Genomic DNA, 15,484 nt, shown 5'->3' with positions numbered 1-15,484 from the left:
TCATTTCAACTATTTTATGATGTTGTAATCTGCCCTGAGCCCGACCTGGGAAAGGGCAGACTAGAAATTAGCAAAAATAAATAAATTCGTGAAGTTACTGCATTGTGTGAGGGGTTGGACTAGATGACCCTGAAGGTCCCTTCCAACTCTATGATTCTATGAGGCAGAAAAGGCTTTTGACAAAGTATACTGGATATTTTTGACACCTTGACTAAATTCAGTTTTCCTCACAATTTTCTGAAGTGGATTAGAGTTCTCTGTCTCCCAGATCCAGGGTGCTGAGTAATGCCATATTTTCTGCATTTTTCCCTCTTGAAAGGGGTAATATAAAGGGGTTGGCTTTTTTCCCTGCTCTTATTTTTTAGCTGTATCTGGAACTTCTATCTTATGCCATCAGACCAAATAGTAATATTCATCATCTTGAACATAACTCCTTGCCATTTAAAATTGTTTTTATGCAGATGATATTTTGTTATTTTGGAACTGCAGTCTCCCTTTCTTTCATTAATGAATATGATTAATACCTTTGGAGACTTGTCTGGATAGTCAATTAATTGAGCAAAATCTAAGTTCATGTCACTGGGAGACTGCACAAAGTGCATTTGCCTATGGACATATTCATTGGTGCCCAGATGTCTTCACTTACATTGGAATATTGATTCCTAGCGATATTACACATATTATTATGCTAAATTTTAGCAAACTAATTGCTGATATATCTTTGGATTCAGACTGATGGGCAACTTTAAACTTGCCTTTATAGGGCAAAGTAAATATACTCAAAATGAGTATTTATATTTTACTTGCAGTTCCTTTCCACATACGTATCTTGCAGATATATTCATAAAATTAATACCAATTTGGAGTTCTTTAAAGAGGATGCAACTTCCATTCAATGGAGGAGGATCTGGTTTCCCTGATCTTAGTTTATATCATCAGACACACTTGTTAACTTGTACTAATGACTGGGCTCACTCTTTTATGCTGGACTATTCATCTGGGCTCTTTTGGAGGCTTCTCCTGTTATAAAAAAAGTTGAATAGATTTGCCACCACTGTTATATTTTTGTCTCTACTTTATATACAGCTTTTTTCTCTTTCAAAAGGTTTATTTAGTGGCAGGATCTTCAGGTTTTTATCCTTTCTTTGTTGGCGTGTTGGTGTTTGTGAGTGTGGAGGGAGAGAGAGAGAGAATAAACTGCCATTACCATTGCAATTTTGAAAAATAATACATGTGCCTGAATACACATATAAACAAACCCCTGTGATTGGCTTCACCAGACATTATTCCCACAACATTAGAAAATTTATTTTGATATTTTTCATGGTAGAAACGATATATTTTAAAAAGTGAAAAGGAGTTGCTTGCGCTTCGCAGTTTTGTTGTTCTTGGTACAAGACCTGTCACTTTTTTTCTGATGTAATTAGCACAGCAATTTAACACCAGTTAGGGCCAAAATATTTCTTTTCTAGTTACCAGTAATGCATTTATAAGTGGTGCTAGTAACTTAAATAGGGAAATCTGCAAATCTAGGAGACACATAGTATAAATGGAATTTGCAAAATCCACTGTGTTCAATAGGATTTACTCATAAATGCATGTGAGCATGGTTACGTCTTTTTGGTGACATAATCCTCAAAGCTTGGGATATTCACTAAAAACATTTCATACTTGGTTTTGATCTGTTTTCATGTCTCACTCATTAAAAATTCAAAACTGGATGTCTACATGCAGGACTTGTATATGTGTATAGCCCAAGAGCCCCTACCTTAAGATTACAAAACTTTGCCAAATGCATCGGCTATCAGGCGAACTGAGAGTGCTGAAACTGAGCCATCAACCAAATCCATTTGAAAGAACTTCATACAATCATCTCAGGTCCCTGATGTGGTGTTCACCAACATCTTTCCAGGTGCTCACCAAATGTTCAAAGGAAGTGAGTGGAGCTCTTTCCAGCAGGACTTCTGACTGGCCAGCGGAGATTTTTGTCCAGGGGTCTTGGCCAATTACCGCCCAGTTTCAAATTTACCATTTCTGGGTAAGGTAGTTGAGAAAGCGGTGCTGGAGCAGTTACAGGTTTTCCTGGATGAGACATCCACCTTGGACCCATTCCAGTCTGGCTTTTGCTTGAGCCTTGGGATGGAGACTGTCCTAGTCGCTCTCACAGATGACCTAAGATGGCACCTGGATCAAGGCAGGTCAGTGTCACGGGCTGAGGCCGGGTCAGGCAAAGTCCAGGGGCAGTCCAAGGTCTGTAGCTGGTCAGCAAAGAGGGTCCAAGGTGCCAAAACCAAATCACAGTCCAGGTATCGCAGGTCAGAGGTTCAGAAGCCGAAGTGAGGGGGTCCAGAAGTCAAAGCCAAAGTCAGGGAGTCCAGAAGCCAAAGTCAAAAGCCGAAGTGGATGCTAGAACGTCAGGTAAGTGACTAGTTGCTTCCACAAAGCCTCCTCCCAAAGCCCACAGCTATATAGCCCTCTGCTGGCTGTTGCCCATTTGGGCTAATTGCTGGCTCAGAGAGGCAGCCAGGATCCTGCTGAGACTCAAGCATCCTCACTCCAGAAGGGCCAGAATCCTTTCAAAACTCAGGGCGCGTCTTGCTCGTGAGTGTGCCGCCTTCCTCCGATCCCTGAGGTCCTGACGAAGGCGGTCACGCACACGAGCCACCCGAGAGGGCGAGGCAGGGGGGCTTGGATCTTCTCCAGGAGGAGGCAGGGGCACTGGTGCAGGTGGCAGGGGCACAGTTTCTTCTGCAGGCTCAGCTTCTTCTGCAGGGTCCCCAGCACCCATGACAGGTCAGAGCTGCTGATACTTCTCGATCTGTCAGCAGCATTTGACACGGTCAATTATGACCTTATGACCCACCGCCTCACCGTTGCCGGAGTTCAGGGGGGCGGCCTTACAATGGTTTTCTTCCTTTCTCCGGGTATGGGGATAAAGGGTGGTGCTTGGCGAGCACACTTCCTTGCAGCATCCACTTATATGTGGAGTGCCACAGGGAGTCATTCTCTCGCCAATACTGCTTAACATCTATATGCGCCTCCTTGCCCAGATTGCCTGAGGTTTTGGGTTGGGTTGCCACCAGTACACTGATACCCAGCTCTATCTGTTGATGAGTGGCCGGCCAGTCGCCGCACCATAAGAACATAAGAGAAGCCATGTTGGATCAGGCCAATGGCCCATCCAGTCCAACACTCTATCACACAGTAGCCAAAAAAATTATACATATACACACATATAAATACACACTGTGGTTAATAGCCACTGATGAACCTCTGCTCCATATTTTTATCTAACCCCCTCTTGAAGCTGGCTATGCTTATAGCTGCCACCACCTCCTGTGGCAGTGAATTCCACATGTTAATCTACTTTTGGGTGAAGTACTTCCTTTTATCTGTTTTAACCTGACTGCTCAGCAATTTCATCAAATGCCCACGAGTTCATGTATTGTGAGAAAGGGAGAAAAGTACTTCTTTCTCTGCTTTCTCCATCTCATGCATAATCTTGTAAACCTCTATCATGTCACCCCGCAGTCGACGTTTCTCCAAGCTAAAGAGCCCCAAGTGTTTTAACCTTTCTTCATAAGGAAAGTGTTCCAGCCCTTTAATCATTCTAGTTGCCCTTTTCTGCACCTTTTCTAATGCTATAATATCCTTTTTGAGGTGCGGTGACCAGAATTCTACACAGTATTCCAAATGAGACCGCACCATCGATTTATACAGGGGCATTATGATACTGACTGATTTGTTTTCAATTCCCTTCCTAATAATTCCCAGCATGGCATTGGCCTTTTTTATTGTAATCGCACACTGTCTTGACATTTTCAGTGAGTTATCTACCACGACCCCAAGATCTCTCTCTAGGTCAGTCTCTGCCAGTTCACACCCCATCAATTTGTATTTGTAGCTGGGATTTTTGGCCCCAATGTGCATTACTTTGCAGTTGACCACATTGAACCTCATCTGCCACATTGACGCCCACTCACTCAGCCTCAACAGATCCCTTTTGGTGTGCCTCACAATCCTCTCTGGTTCTCACTACCCTGAACAATTTGGTGTCATCTGCAAACTTGGCCACTTCACTGCTCACTCCCAACTCCAAATCATTTATGAACAAGTTAAAGAGCATGGGACCCAGTACTGAGCCCTGTGGCACCTCACTGCTTACCATCCTCCACAGTGAAGACTGCCCATTTATACTCACTCTCTACTTCCTATTAATTAGCCAGTTTTTGATCCACAAGAGGACCTGTCCTTCATGACTCTCGAGCTTTCTAAGGAGCCTTTGATGAGGAACTTTATCAAAAGCTTTCTGGAAGTCAAGGTAAACAACATCTATTGGGTCTCCTTTGTCCACATGTTTGTTCACCTCCTCAAAGAAATGTAACAGGTTAGTGAGGCAAGATCTTCCCTTACAGAACCCATGCTGAGTCTTCCTCAATAACTTATGTTCATCAATGTGCCTACTCATTCTGTCCTTGATAATGGTTTCTACCAACTTTCCTGGTATTGAAGCCAGACTGACTGGCCTGTAATTTCCCGGATCTCCTCTGGAACCCTTTTTAAAGATGGGGTGACATTTGCTACCTTCCAGTCCTCAGGAACCGAGGCAGATTTCAATGAAAGATTACATATTTTTGTCAGAAGATCCACAAGTTCAACTTTGAGTTCTTTCAGAACTCTTGGATGTATGCCATCCGGACCTGGTGACTTATTAGTTTTTAATTTGTCTATCAGTTGTAGGACCTCCTCTCTTGTCACCTCAATCTGACTCAGGTCTTTCAACACCCCTTCCAAAATAAGTGGTTCTGGAGCGGGCAAACACTTCTCATCTTCCACAGTGAAGATGGAGGCAAAAAATGCATTCAGCTTCTCAGCCATTTCCCTATCCTCCTTCAGTAATCCTTTTACCCCTTGGTCATCCAAGGGCCCCACTGCCTCCCTGGCTGGTTTCCTGCTTCTAATATATTTGAAGAAATTTTTATTGTTGGTCTTTATGTTTTTTGCAACATGCTCCTCATAGTCCCTTTCTGCCTGACTGATCACAGTCTTGCATTTGATTTGCCACAGCCTGTGTTCCCTTTTATTAATCTCACTTGGACTAGCTTTCCACCGCTTAAAGGAGTCCTTCTTACCTTTTACAGCTTCCATTACTTTGTTTGTTAACCATGCAGGCCTTTTCTTATACCTGTTGGTGCCTTTCCTAACTTGTGGTATATATTTTATCTGAGCTTCTAGGATTGTAGTTTTAAATAGCCTCCAAGCTTCCCCAAGGGTTTTGACTGTATTTACCTTTCCTTTCGGTTTCCTCTTCACATGCCTTTTCATCTCAGAGAATTTACCCCTTTTAAAGTTAAACGTGGTTGTGCTGGTCTTTTGGGGCAACTCTCTATTTATACAAATGGTGAAATCAATAACGTTACGGTCACTGCTCCCAAGCCGTGCGACCAGTTGTCTGAGGCATTGGGAGCCATGGCTGGGTGGTTACAACAGAGCTGGCTGAAATTGAATGCAGCTAAGATGGAGGTCCTCTACCTGTGTCAGGGTGTGGTGGGTATGGGCATCGAGCTCCCAGGTTTGGATGGTGCCACACTGGTGCCAGGTCAACAGGTTAGGAGTGACCTTGGATGCCTCCCTTTCCATGGAGGCCCAGATCACGATGGTTGCCAGGTCTGCCTTTTGTTATCTTTGGCAGATCAGGCAGCTAGCACCATATCTATCCCCCCCAGGTCCTGGCTACAGTGATCCATGCAATGGTCACTTCCAGACTAGACTACTGTAACTTGCTCTATGCTAGCTTACCCTTGAGACTGATCTGGAAACTGCAGTGGGTGCAGAATGCAGCTGCTCACCTGCTGCACCACCTTTAAGTGATGCTCCGGAGTCTGCACTGGCTGCTTATTGAGTACTGGATCCTTTCCAAGGTTTTAGTTCTAACATTTAAAGACTTACACAGCCCGGGACCAACATACCTGCAGGACCGTCTCCTTCCATATATGCCCAGGAGGTCATTACGTTCAGCCTCCCAACATCTGTTGGCCATCCCCGGCCCAAGTGATGCCCGCCTCACCTCAACTAGGGCCAGGGCTTTTTCAGTCCTGGCTCCGACCTGGTGGACTCAGTTCCCTATTGAGACCTGGGCCCTACCTGGCTTATTAGCCTTCCATAGGGCCTGTAAAATGGAGCTGTTCCACCAGGCTTTCAGCTGAGGCTGCGGGCATCTATTCTTGATCAGGTTGGCCTCTCCAGCCAGCACTGTCATCTATGCTAGAGAATGGAATAAAAACTGCCATGTCTATGAGATATCATGATGTGAGATGGCTAGGCTGGACAATATGTGATGACATGGTAATCTGAGTGCTGCTGAGTTGTCTGTTTATAGAATGTTTTTATTGTATTTTATTGTTTTATCATATGTTGTACTCCGCCCTGAGCCCTATAGGGCAAGGATGGCCAATGGTAGCTCTCCAGATGTTTTTTGAATACAACTCCCATCAGCCCCAGCCATTGGCCATGCTCGCTGGGGCTGATGGGAGCTGTAGGCAAAAAACATCTGGAGAGCCACCGTTGGCCACCCCTGCTATAGGGAATAGGCGGAATAGAAATATACTAAAATAAATAAATTTTATTTACTGGGCAGATTAAAATAACAGTTTCAGAGGCACCTGCCACCACAGAATTCCAAACATGCCCATAGGTTCAGAAAGGCTGGGAACTCATTGTCTAGCCAATGCAGTGAAGAATCTTCAGGAAAAAACATTTGATATGTCTCACAATTAATTATTGCCAGAGTATACAGCATGAGTTCCACCAACACTTGCAACTCCCTCCATCAATCTGACGACTCAGATGGCATTGCCGGCCTCCAGGTTCCTTTTGGAGGTCTCAGCAGAGGCCAGCTCAGCAGTATCAGTGCAACTGTGTGTCAATAACACATCACCACAAATGGCAGTTCTTAGGCAAGTTGCTGAGAGGCACAGCTGCCTGGGACATTTTTTCCTTTAACAAATTAACAAAGGAGAGGGCTATATTTTAAATAGTAAAACCGAGTGCTGGTTCAAAGGTTAAATCCCCTTTCCCCTCCCTATACAACCATAAGGCAAATTGCACAGGCCTAAAATATATCTATGGAATAAGGTGATATTCATATTGCCTCTTTGTACCCTAAGTGTTGTTAAATCTGTAGCACTGTAAACCTTAAACAAGACAGGATGATGACAGGGGTGATGTCATACTTTTCACAAGGCAGCCCCCTTAGTTGCAATCAAAGTCAGTTCTGGGCCAAGTTATTCTTTGATTTGTACACCCCTGGCTTATGGTATGTCCCAGTGAACTCAACTTCATTTGGATTATTTGAGTGACTCCTGGGTGATTTGCAAACTTCCATATACATGCAACTTCCAATGACATGTAGAAGGTACCAGAGATGTACTACACTTCATAACAAGTAGCTGTATGACAAGTTAAGGTTGTTTACATTCAGGAAACTGCATGGAGCACCAGAACAGAAGACATGCACCTCCTCTTAAAGCTGCCACCACTTTGGGTCTACCAAAGACAGTTGCAGAGGAGGTGCTTCCTTTGCAGCCACCATGCATGCCTGCAAGGATGGCAACAACTTGAAAAGAGATGCATGCCTCTTGTTTGCAGCCACTTTGGATCTGCCTCATCGAAAGCTGCCGCTGCCTCTACTCCATCCTGTGTAGCCCACCCTGAAGTCACTTCCTTTGCAGCACATGTCTTCTGTCCCATCTGCTGTCTTGCATCCAGCTACAGCATTTTCTTGGATCTTGTTGGGGAGGGCCAGTAGGGGAGGAAAGGATTTGGAGTGGCTCACTAATTTAAATCAGCTCTGAGAACATGTGCCAATCCAAAAAATAAGTTTCTTCAGGAAATACTTAATTACTGCCTTGCAAGGATGGTTCACTTAATTTCTTTGCCTTATAGTTGTTTAAACCTAAGTACCTTGCCAGACATTTTGTTTCTATTTATTTGTTTTTTTAAAAAGTGAAATGTTTTAAAAACCATCCAGGGAATATTCTGCTTACCTATAAAAAGGTAATCTCCATGCTGGGGGCCTTTATAGCTCACAGTACTGATTCACTCACCTTGACAGCTAATGCTTACTTGTAGGAAAAGCAAGCAGGCAGTAATTAGAATTGGGTGTGACTGAAGATTGTCAATATTAGTACTGAGTCACAGAGACAATTATTATTGCAGGAATAGCTACTTTGAGCTACACGTAGGAAGAAGCGGTGACAGATTTATACTTTTCTTTCACTTCAACTCTTGCCAAAGGAAAAAAGAGGCAGATAAAGACAAGTCACCTGCTCTCTAATAAATGACATACTTAATCTTGCTACATATGACACCTTCACTCTCCACCCTGATATCTGTGCCATTAATGGCAGTTGCTTTTGTTACGTTCTCTCTAGTGCTGGCTTTCCTAGAAAAGCAGTAGATGCTTCAAGGCTTACTTATATCACTTAGGTGATGCATTTGGATTTCAGCTGGAGAGCAATAGTTCAGTCTTGGACAGATTTTCAATTACCTTTCCACAAGGTAAAATACTTCTTGCTTTAAATTGTATGTTGGCAGGCATAAAATAGCATATTATGATGTTTCCATATTACTATCTATAAAAATTCTCTAAGCACATTCTGAGTTTCTAGAGGTTTAACTTCCAATTGCATGCATTTAAACAACATCTAAAGGTATGGCATATCACACACATACAGTATGTCACAGGAGTACACCCCCTCACATTTTGTAAATATTTAAGTATATCTTTTCATGTGACAACACTGAAGAAATGACACTTGGTTACAATGTAAAGTAGTGAGTCTACAGCTTGTATAAGTGTAAATATGCTGTCCCCTCAAAATTACGCAACACACAGCCATTAATGTCTAAACTGCTGGCAACAAAAGTGAGTACACCCCTAAGTGATAATGTCCAAATGGGACCCAAAGTGTCAATATTTTGTGTGGCCACCATTATTTTCCAGCACTGCCTTAACCCCCTTGGGCATAGAGTTCACCAGAGCTTCACAGGTTGTCGCTGGAGTCCTCTTCCACTCCTCCATGATGATGTCACGTAGCTGGTGGATGTTAGAGACCTTGCGCACCTTCACCTTCCGTTTCAGGATGCCCCACAGATGCTTAATAGGATTTAGGTCTAGAGGCATGCTTGGCCAGTCCATCACCTTTACCCTCAGCTTCTTTAGCAAGGCAGTGGTCGTTTTGAAGGTGTGTTTGGGATCGTTATCATGTTGGAATACTGCCCTGCGGCCCAGTCTCCGAAGGGAGGGGATCACAGTACATGTTGGCATTCATGGTTCCCTCAATTAACTGTAACTCCCCAGTGCTGGCAGCACTCATGCAGCCCCAGACCATGACATTCCCACCACCATGCTTCACTGTAGGAAAGACACACTTGCCTTTGTACTCCTCACCTGGTTGCCGCCACACACGCTCGACACCATCTGAACCAAATAAGTTTATCTTGGTCTCATTGGACCACAGGACATGGTTCCAGAAATCCATGTCCTTTGTCTGCTTGTCTGCAGCAAACCATTTGCGGGCTTTCTTGTGCATTATCTTTAGAAGAGGCTTCCTTCTGGGATGACAGCCCTGCAGACCAATTTGATGCAGCATGCTCAGACAGGCTGACCGCCCCCCACCCCTTCAACCTCTATAGCAATGCTGGCAGCACTCATATGTCTATTTCCCAAAGCCAGCCTCTGGATATGACGTGGAGCACAGGCACTCAACTTCTTTGGTCGACCATGACGAGGCCTGTTCGGAGTGGTATGGTCTTGGTCACCGTGCTGCAGGTCAGTTTCAGGGTCTTGGCAATCTTCTTATAGCTTAGGCTATCTTTATATAGAGTAACAATTCGTTTTTTTCAGAGGTTCATTGCCATGAGGTGCCATGTGGAACTTCCAGTGACCAGTATGAGGGAGTGAGAGCGATAACCTGCTCCCCCCTTCACACCTGATACCTTGTACCACTAACGAGTCACATGACACCAGGGAGGGAAAATGGCTACTTGGGCCCCATTTGGACATTATCGCTTAGGGGTGTACTCACTTTTGTTGCCAGCGGTTTAGACATTAATGGCTGTGTGTTGCGTAATTTTGAGGGGACAGCACATTTACACTGTTATACAAGCTGTAGACTCACTACTTTACATTGTAGCCAAGTGCCATTTCTTCCCTGTTGTCACATGAAAAGATATACTTAAATATTTACAAAATGAGAGGGAGTGTACTCACTTCTGTGACATACTGTACTATTCAGAAAAACTAATTCTTCCAAGGGTAGAGGAAATACCTTTACAGTACATGGGCTTCTGCCATTTTTTGTATCTTCTCTTCAACTGCAAGTCCCTTGATGCAGGCAAGCAGGGCTGCCTCACTGCTTATGTGTCAAGATAAAATACTTTCTTCTCTTGCAGTTTTTTTTTTTTGGGGGGGGGGGTTGCAACTTCCAGTTTAATCTTTGCTAAAGCAGTAACAGAACTGAAATACAATTTTGCTAAACTGGTAACTGGGTCTCTTTTGTTGCTGGACAGCTTCTCAATTAGTAGCTTGATAGCTTAGCCAACAGAAGGCAAACTTAAAGTTCTTTCACTGTAGGCACTCACATCCTTCCTCTAGGAGCCCAGGTGGCTTCTCCACAAAGGGCAAGATGAAAATTTACAGACAGATGCATCTACCAAAAGAAGTTGTATCAAACCTCCCATGTAAACCCTTATGCTTTCTAATATTTCCATGTGGTCTTCTTTGTATGGTTATACACATTTTGACATGGAACATCATTCCTGAATTACTAGAGTACCACATTTAAATACTCCTGAAACATTTTGCAGAAATTCTTGTCCCTCTATCTGGACTTCCAAGACTACCTACCAAGGCTGAAAATTAATCAGAGTAGATCATAAGAAGTCTTTACACAGACTTCTGTGTAGTTGATTTAGAATCAAGGCAACTTTATTGTAGCCAGTCCTTTAAATTTAATCTAGAAAATTATTTCCATTTTAGGCATCAGCCTCATTTCTTTAGAAACTAGAACCAGATTATGCAGGTACCACAAACAAGCTTGAAAATGTTTTAAAACTAAAAATGTAATCTACACTAGGAATTATACCAGGATCTCCACTCCTTTCTGCCCCCAGCTTCCAATGCTTTTAAATTTCATACATAATTGCCCTCTGTTTCTGTCAGTCCATGAAATTGCACATGTGCAATAAACACTATCACATCTCACTCAAGAGCAAAATCAGAAGGCAAAGATTTAGAAAGAAGCACTGTTAGACCTATTGACCAAGGATGCTTCTGATCTCTCCAGCTCCAAGAAAATTAAACTTGTCCCATTTCTCATTACTTGCCTTCTCAGTCACATTAACTACAAAACTATCCCATTCTTCTACACTCACACCTCTGCAAAGGGGGGGAGGGATCCTCTCACTTATCTGCTTAAACTATTCATCATGCCAAGTGTGTGAAAGGTTAACTTTGTAGCAGACATGCAAGAAATAACTTGACTTGAACAAACAGAACTTCTCAGGGTGCCTATGGTCAAGACAATTACAGTCTGGGAAGAAAATATTAACAATGTACAGACCAAGAAAAATTAAACAAGTACCCATATCCTCTTCTCCATAGAAATGTTTTAAGTTCCCAAACTAGTATTCTGAAGTTGTTTTATGGATCCGGGGTAGGGGAGGAGAATCAGTATTCTTATGATATGAAGTAGTAAGAGGAGAATGAAAAATATTATTAAAGGAAGAATAAATAACTTTACATGGGACAGAAATCCTCCTCACCCCACAAAATTATGTATGAACATGCAAGTGTCAATACACAAAGCCTTGACGTTTTAAAATATATGATTCTGTAATCTATGATGGTTCATTTTTTTAGGTTAACTCTGCACCCACTGAAATGCAGAAGACAAAGCACTGCACTTGCAGCTATGAATGTTAAGCAGTTCATTTCGCTTCTTTCAAAATAATCCAATGTATCTATTTTGTAGGTTAAGTACATAGACAGAGATTATCAAACAATCCCCCGCAGATCTCTTTGATAACATGCTGTTTTAATTCTAAAGGGTCTTTTATGTGGCATAGAAATGGTCTCTTAGGTGGCCTAAAAATGGTAAGAGCTGTTAGTAAAGATTACTATTTTTGAATTAAAATATAAAATTAAAGAACAGAAATCCCTACAAAGAAACACCATACACAGCCTTAATGGTGCTGAAGTAAATTAAGCCTGCACATTAGCTTAACAAAATCAGTCTCACTGCCTATATCAGAGAACTGAGGAACAGATTAATCTATCTTTTGCCTGCCTACTCCCTATACATATATAAACAGCCATTCTTTTCAATTTAAGGCCAGGATAGAAATTGTATAAAAATAGCACATACATTTCAAAGCTGACAGCTTTAACAAATGTAGGCCTTTCCACTGTTTTCAAAGATGAAACACTTCACACCCACCTCCACAATTTCTTTTTCATCTGATGTAGATGAGACAGTGAGTCTGGAGCCACTGGTTGGACAAGGCCAGCAAACTCAGTTTAGATAAGATAGTGACACTGTGAGAACTTGGCCTGGTCAGGTAGATGGGTGTTCAGCCTGAATAGTATGGGGCTGCACCTCCTGTTAAAGAAGCAAAACTGCAGATTCAGAATACTTGTAAATTCAGTTTTGACTCTGTATATTCATATGGCAACCATGACATCCCCTACCCTAAAAAGCAAAAAGTGAACAGAGTCCCTGAAAATTTAATGGGTGTGTGTGTATAAATGAGTGACAGGGTATAAATGCAATAAAGTATACATGTTCCAATGCATAGTTATAGGATGGGGAGACTTGTCTTGGTAGTATGTGTGAAAAGGATCTAGGGGACTTAGTGGACCATACACTGAACATGAGTCAACAGTGATGTGGTAGCTAAAAAGGCAAATGCAATTTTGGGCTGTATCAACAGAAGTATAGTGTCCAGATCATGTGAAGTGATGGTATCGCTTTACTCTGCTCTGGTAAGACCACATCTGGAGTATTGTGTTCAGTTTTGGGCACCACATTTTAAGAAGGACATAGACAAGCTGGAACAGGTCCAGAGGAGGGCAACAAAGATAGTGATGGGGTTGGAGACCGTCCTATGAAGAAAGGTTGAAGAAGCTGGGCATGTTTCGCCTGGAGAGGAAGTGGCTGAGAGATGATATGATCACTATCTTCAAGTACTTGAAGGGCTATCATATAGAGCAGGGGTCCCCAACCCCTGGGTGGACTGATACCGGTCTGCAGCCTGTTAGTGACCGGAAATGAGCCCCTGACTGGACGAGCCTCTGCCTTTGCAGTGAGAAAAGCACATCCGTAGTCCAGCTGTCTGACCCGCCAAGCTTCGCCCAGCTCTTTTTCCCCCTCTCGGCCTCCAGCACAGCGATTCCACAAAGGCAGAGGTTGAAGCTGCTGCGCTGCCCTATGCACACACAAGGAGGATGCCTAGGGGGCTGGGGGAAGCTGCTTGCACTGCCCCTACCCCCTACAGTGTTGTCAGTTGTACGCACATACCACAGCAGCAATTGCGTGAGCAGAGCAGAATGGGAGAGCATGTGCTGCTGCCACTGCTTGTTGGTTAAATACAGCTGCCACAAGTCTGGACGGAAGGAGGCAGGGGACCTGGGATATGAAGGCTGGGCACCCTTGGCAATGGGAGAGGCTGAGCCTGTGAGGGGGAGGGGCATAGCAGCATGGAGTACGGGAGCCCTTGCCTCTGGAAGAGGAGAGGTTGAGTCGTCAAGATGAGGTGAGAGTCAGCAACAGTGGCGTGGAGGCCGGGCTCCCTTGCCACCAAGAGAGGGGTGACTGATTTCTTCGCTCACCTTGTTTTGGGGCCCTGGGAGCAGCAGAGCCAGCCAGATAAGGGAGGTAGCTGGCTGGAGAAGGGTGAGGCAAGATTGGGCGCACGTGATCTGGCTCCAGAATCAGGGTCTGTGTGTGTGCAATGCTTTGGTGGTGATCCTGAAACATATTTTGGGGACACCGAGGTGTCTGTTGTGGGGAGGGGGGAAGGTAAAGGATACTGTGACAACTCTGAGATTAAGAGTACAGGGCGTCTGTGGGTGGGGGGCAAGGTAAAGGAGATTGTGACTGCTCTGAGATTCAGAGTATAGGGCGGGATATAAATCCAAAATCATCATCATCTTCAGTGTTCAGAATACATGTTCAAGTGTTTGGGCCAGAGGTAGTTTTGTAAAAAAAATATGTAGTGAACTCAGCTACCCCACCCCCACTGCCCCCACTGCAGCAAGCCCACAACCTCACCGCCAAGAGGCCACCAGTGATTGCTGGACAGTGATGGGGTGGGGGGGGGAGAATCTCCCTCTCTTTCTTTCCAATTAATCCACTTTTTCCATCTATCTCTCCCCCCAATTTATGTAAACAGCTATACATATTCTCTGCACAAAAAAACTCTAAAGATGAAGCCCCACTGGAAATGTGGGAGGGGGTTGCAAGGGTTGTTCTCCCATCCCCTCCCTTTGGAATGAAGGAAGGAGAGTGGTGGGAGAAAGAGGGAAGGAAGGGAATTGAGAGAAAGAGAGAGAGAAATTATACCCAGCAGCTGCCTCCCCCAGATCCAGCCCTGATGCAGCCTTGCAACTTCCTTAGCCCTTTCCCTTGCCCTGACACTCTCCTGGGCTCCCCCGACCCCCCAATGCCAAAAAGGTTCTAGAACTGTGTTCCCCCACATTCCTGCTGAATTCTACCCCTGGTTTGGGCCCATGATATATGGCTATATGAGGAGCAATTTCAATCTTCAACCTGGTGGTTAAGATTTTGGCACGGCAAGGTGCTGGCAAAGGAAGAAACTGAAGGAAAAAACTCCATACTACAGAGATCAGTTCCTCAGGAAGGAACTCTAACTACAAATCTCCAGGAATTTCCCAACCTGGAATAGGTAATCTTTGATGCAAATAAAGAGCCCTTGATCTCCAAGAGCCTCTCAGCCTCTACACCAGGGGTGGGGAACCTTTTTTCTGCCAAGGGCCATATGGATATTTATAACATCATTCATGGGCCATAAAAAATTATCAACTTAAAAAACAGTGCTCCACCAAGGAAGAATGATTCAGACCAGCAAAATCAATGCAAATAATTGTTTTTCTATTTGGAGGCATGTGGGGAGAGCCTAACTGGCACATGCACACACATGGCCCACCGCCCTAGGCAAGTGCATAGGTCCAGGGCTTTTTTTGTAGAAAAAGCCCAGCAGGAATTCAGTAGCATATTAGACCACATCCCCTAATATTAGCATATTAGGTCACACACTCATTAGCATATTAGGCCACACCATCTAGGATAATCAAGTGCAAACTGAACTGTGACAGTAACTTTTCCAGGCCCTGCAGCAATTCTGGCTACTATACTACCAGCCAGGCCCCAGAGAGGCTGCCACACAGTACATCTGGGCCCTG

The 15,484-nt window shown here is 43.9% G+C and overlaps 1 protein-coding gene across 3 annotated transcripts in view; it reads right to left on the bottom strand.

The window, feature by feature from the left end:
- Positions 1 to 15,484, bottom strand: part of FRS2 (fibroblast growth factor receptor substrate 2) — a 67,627-nt gene that overhangs the window by 29,359 nt on the left and 22,784 nt on the right. Inside the window, exon 1 of one of the 3 annotated variants that reach the window (XM_060245045.1) lies at positions 12,501 to 12,608. The exons of the other annotated variants lie outside the window; for them this stretch is intronic. The gene's annotated coding sequence lies outside the window, so the exon portion shown is untranslated. Of the gene's footprint in view, positions 1 to 12,500; positions 12,609 to 15,484 lie in introns of those variants that run through there. 3 annotated transcript variants of the gene reach the window in all.

This window comes from Heteronotia binoei, chromosome 8 (genome assembly GCF_032191835.1).
Source record: "Heteronotia binoei isolate CCM8104 ecotype False Entrance Well chromosome 8, APGP_CSIRO_Hbin_v1, whole genome shotgun sequence".
NCBI classification, from domain to species: Eukaryota; Metazoa; Chordata; class Lepidosauria; order Squamata; family Gekkonidae; genus Heteronotia; species Heteronotia binoei.
The sequence above is the reverse complement of the archived record's forward strand: the minus strand, read 5'-3'. Positions and strand labels throughout refer to the sequence as shown.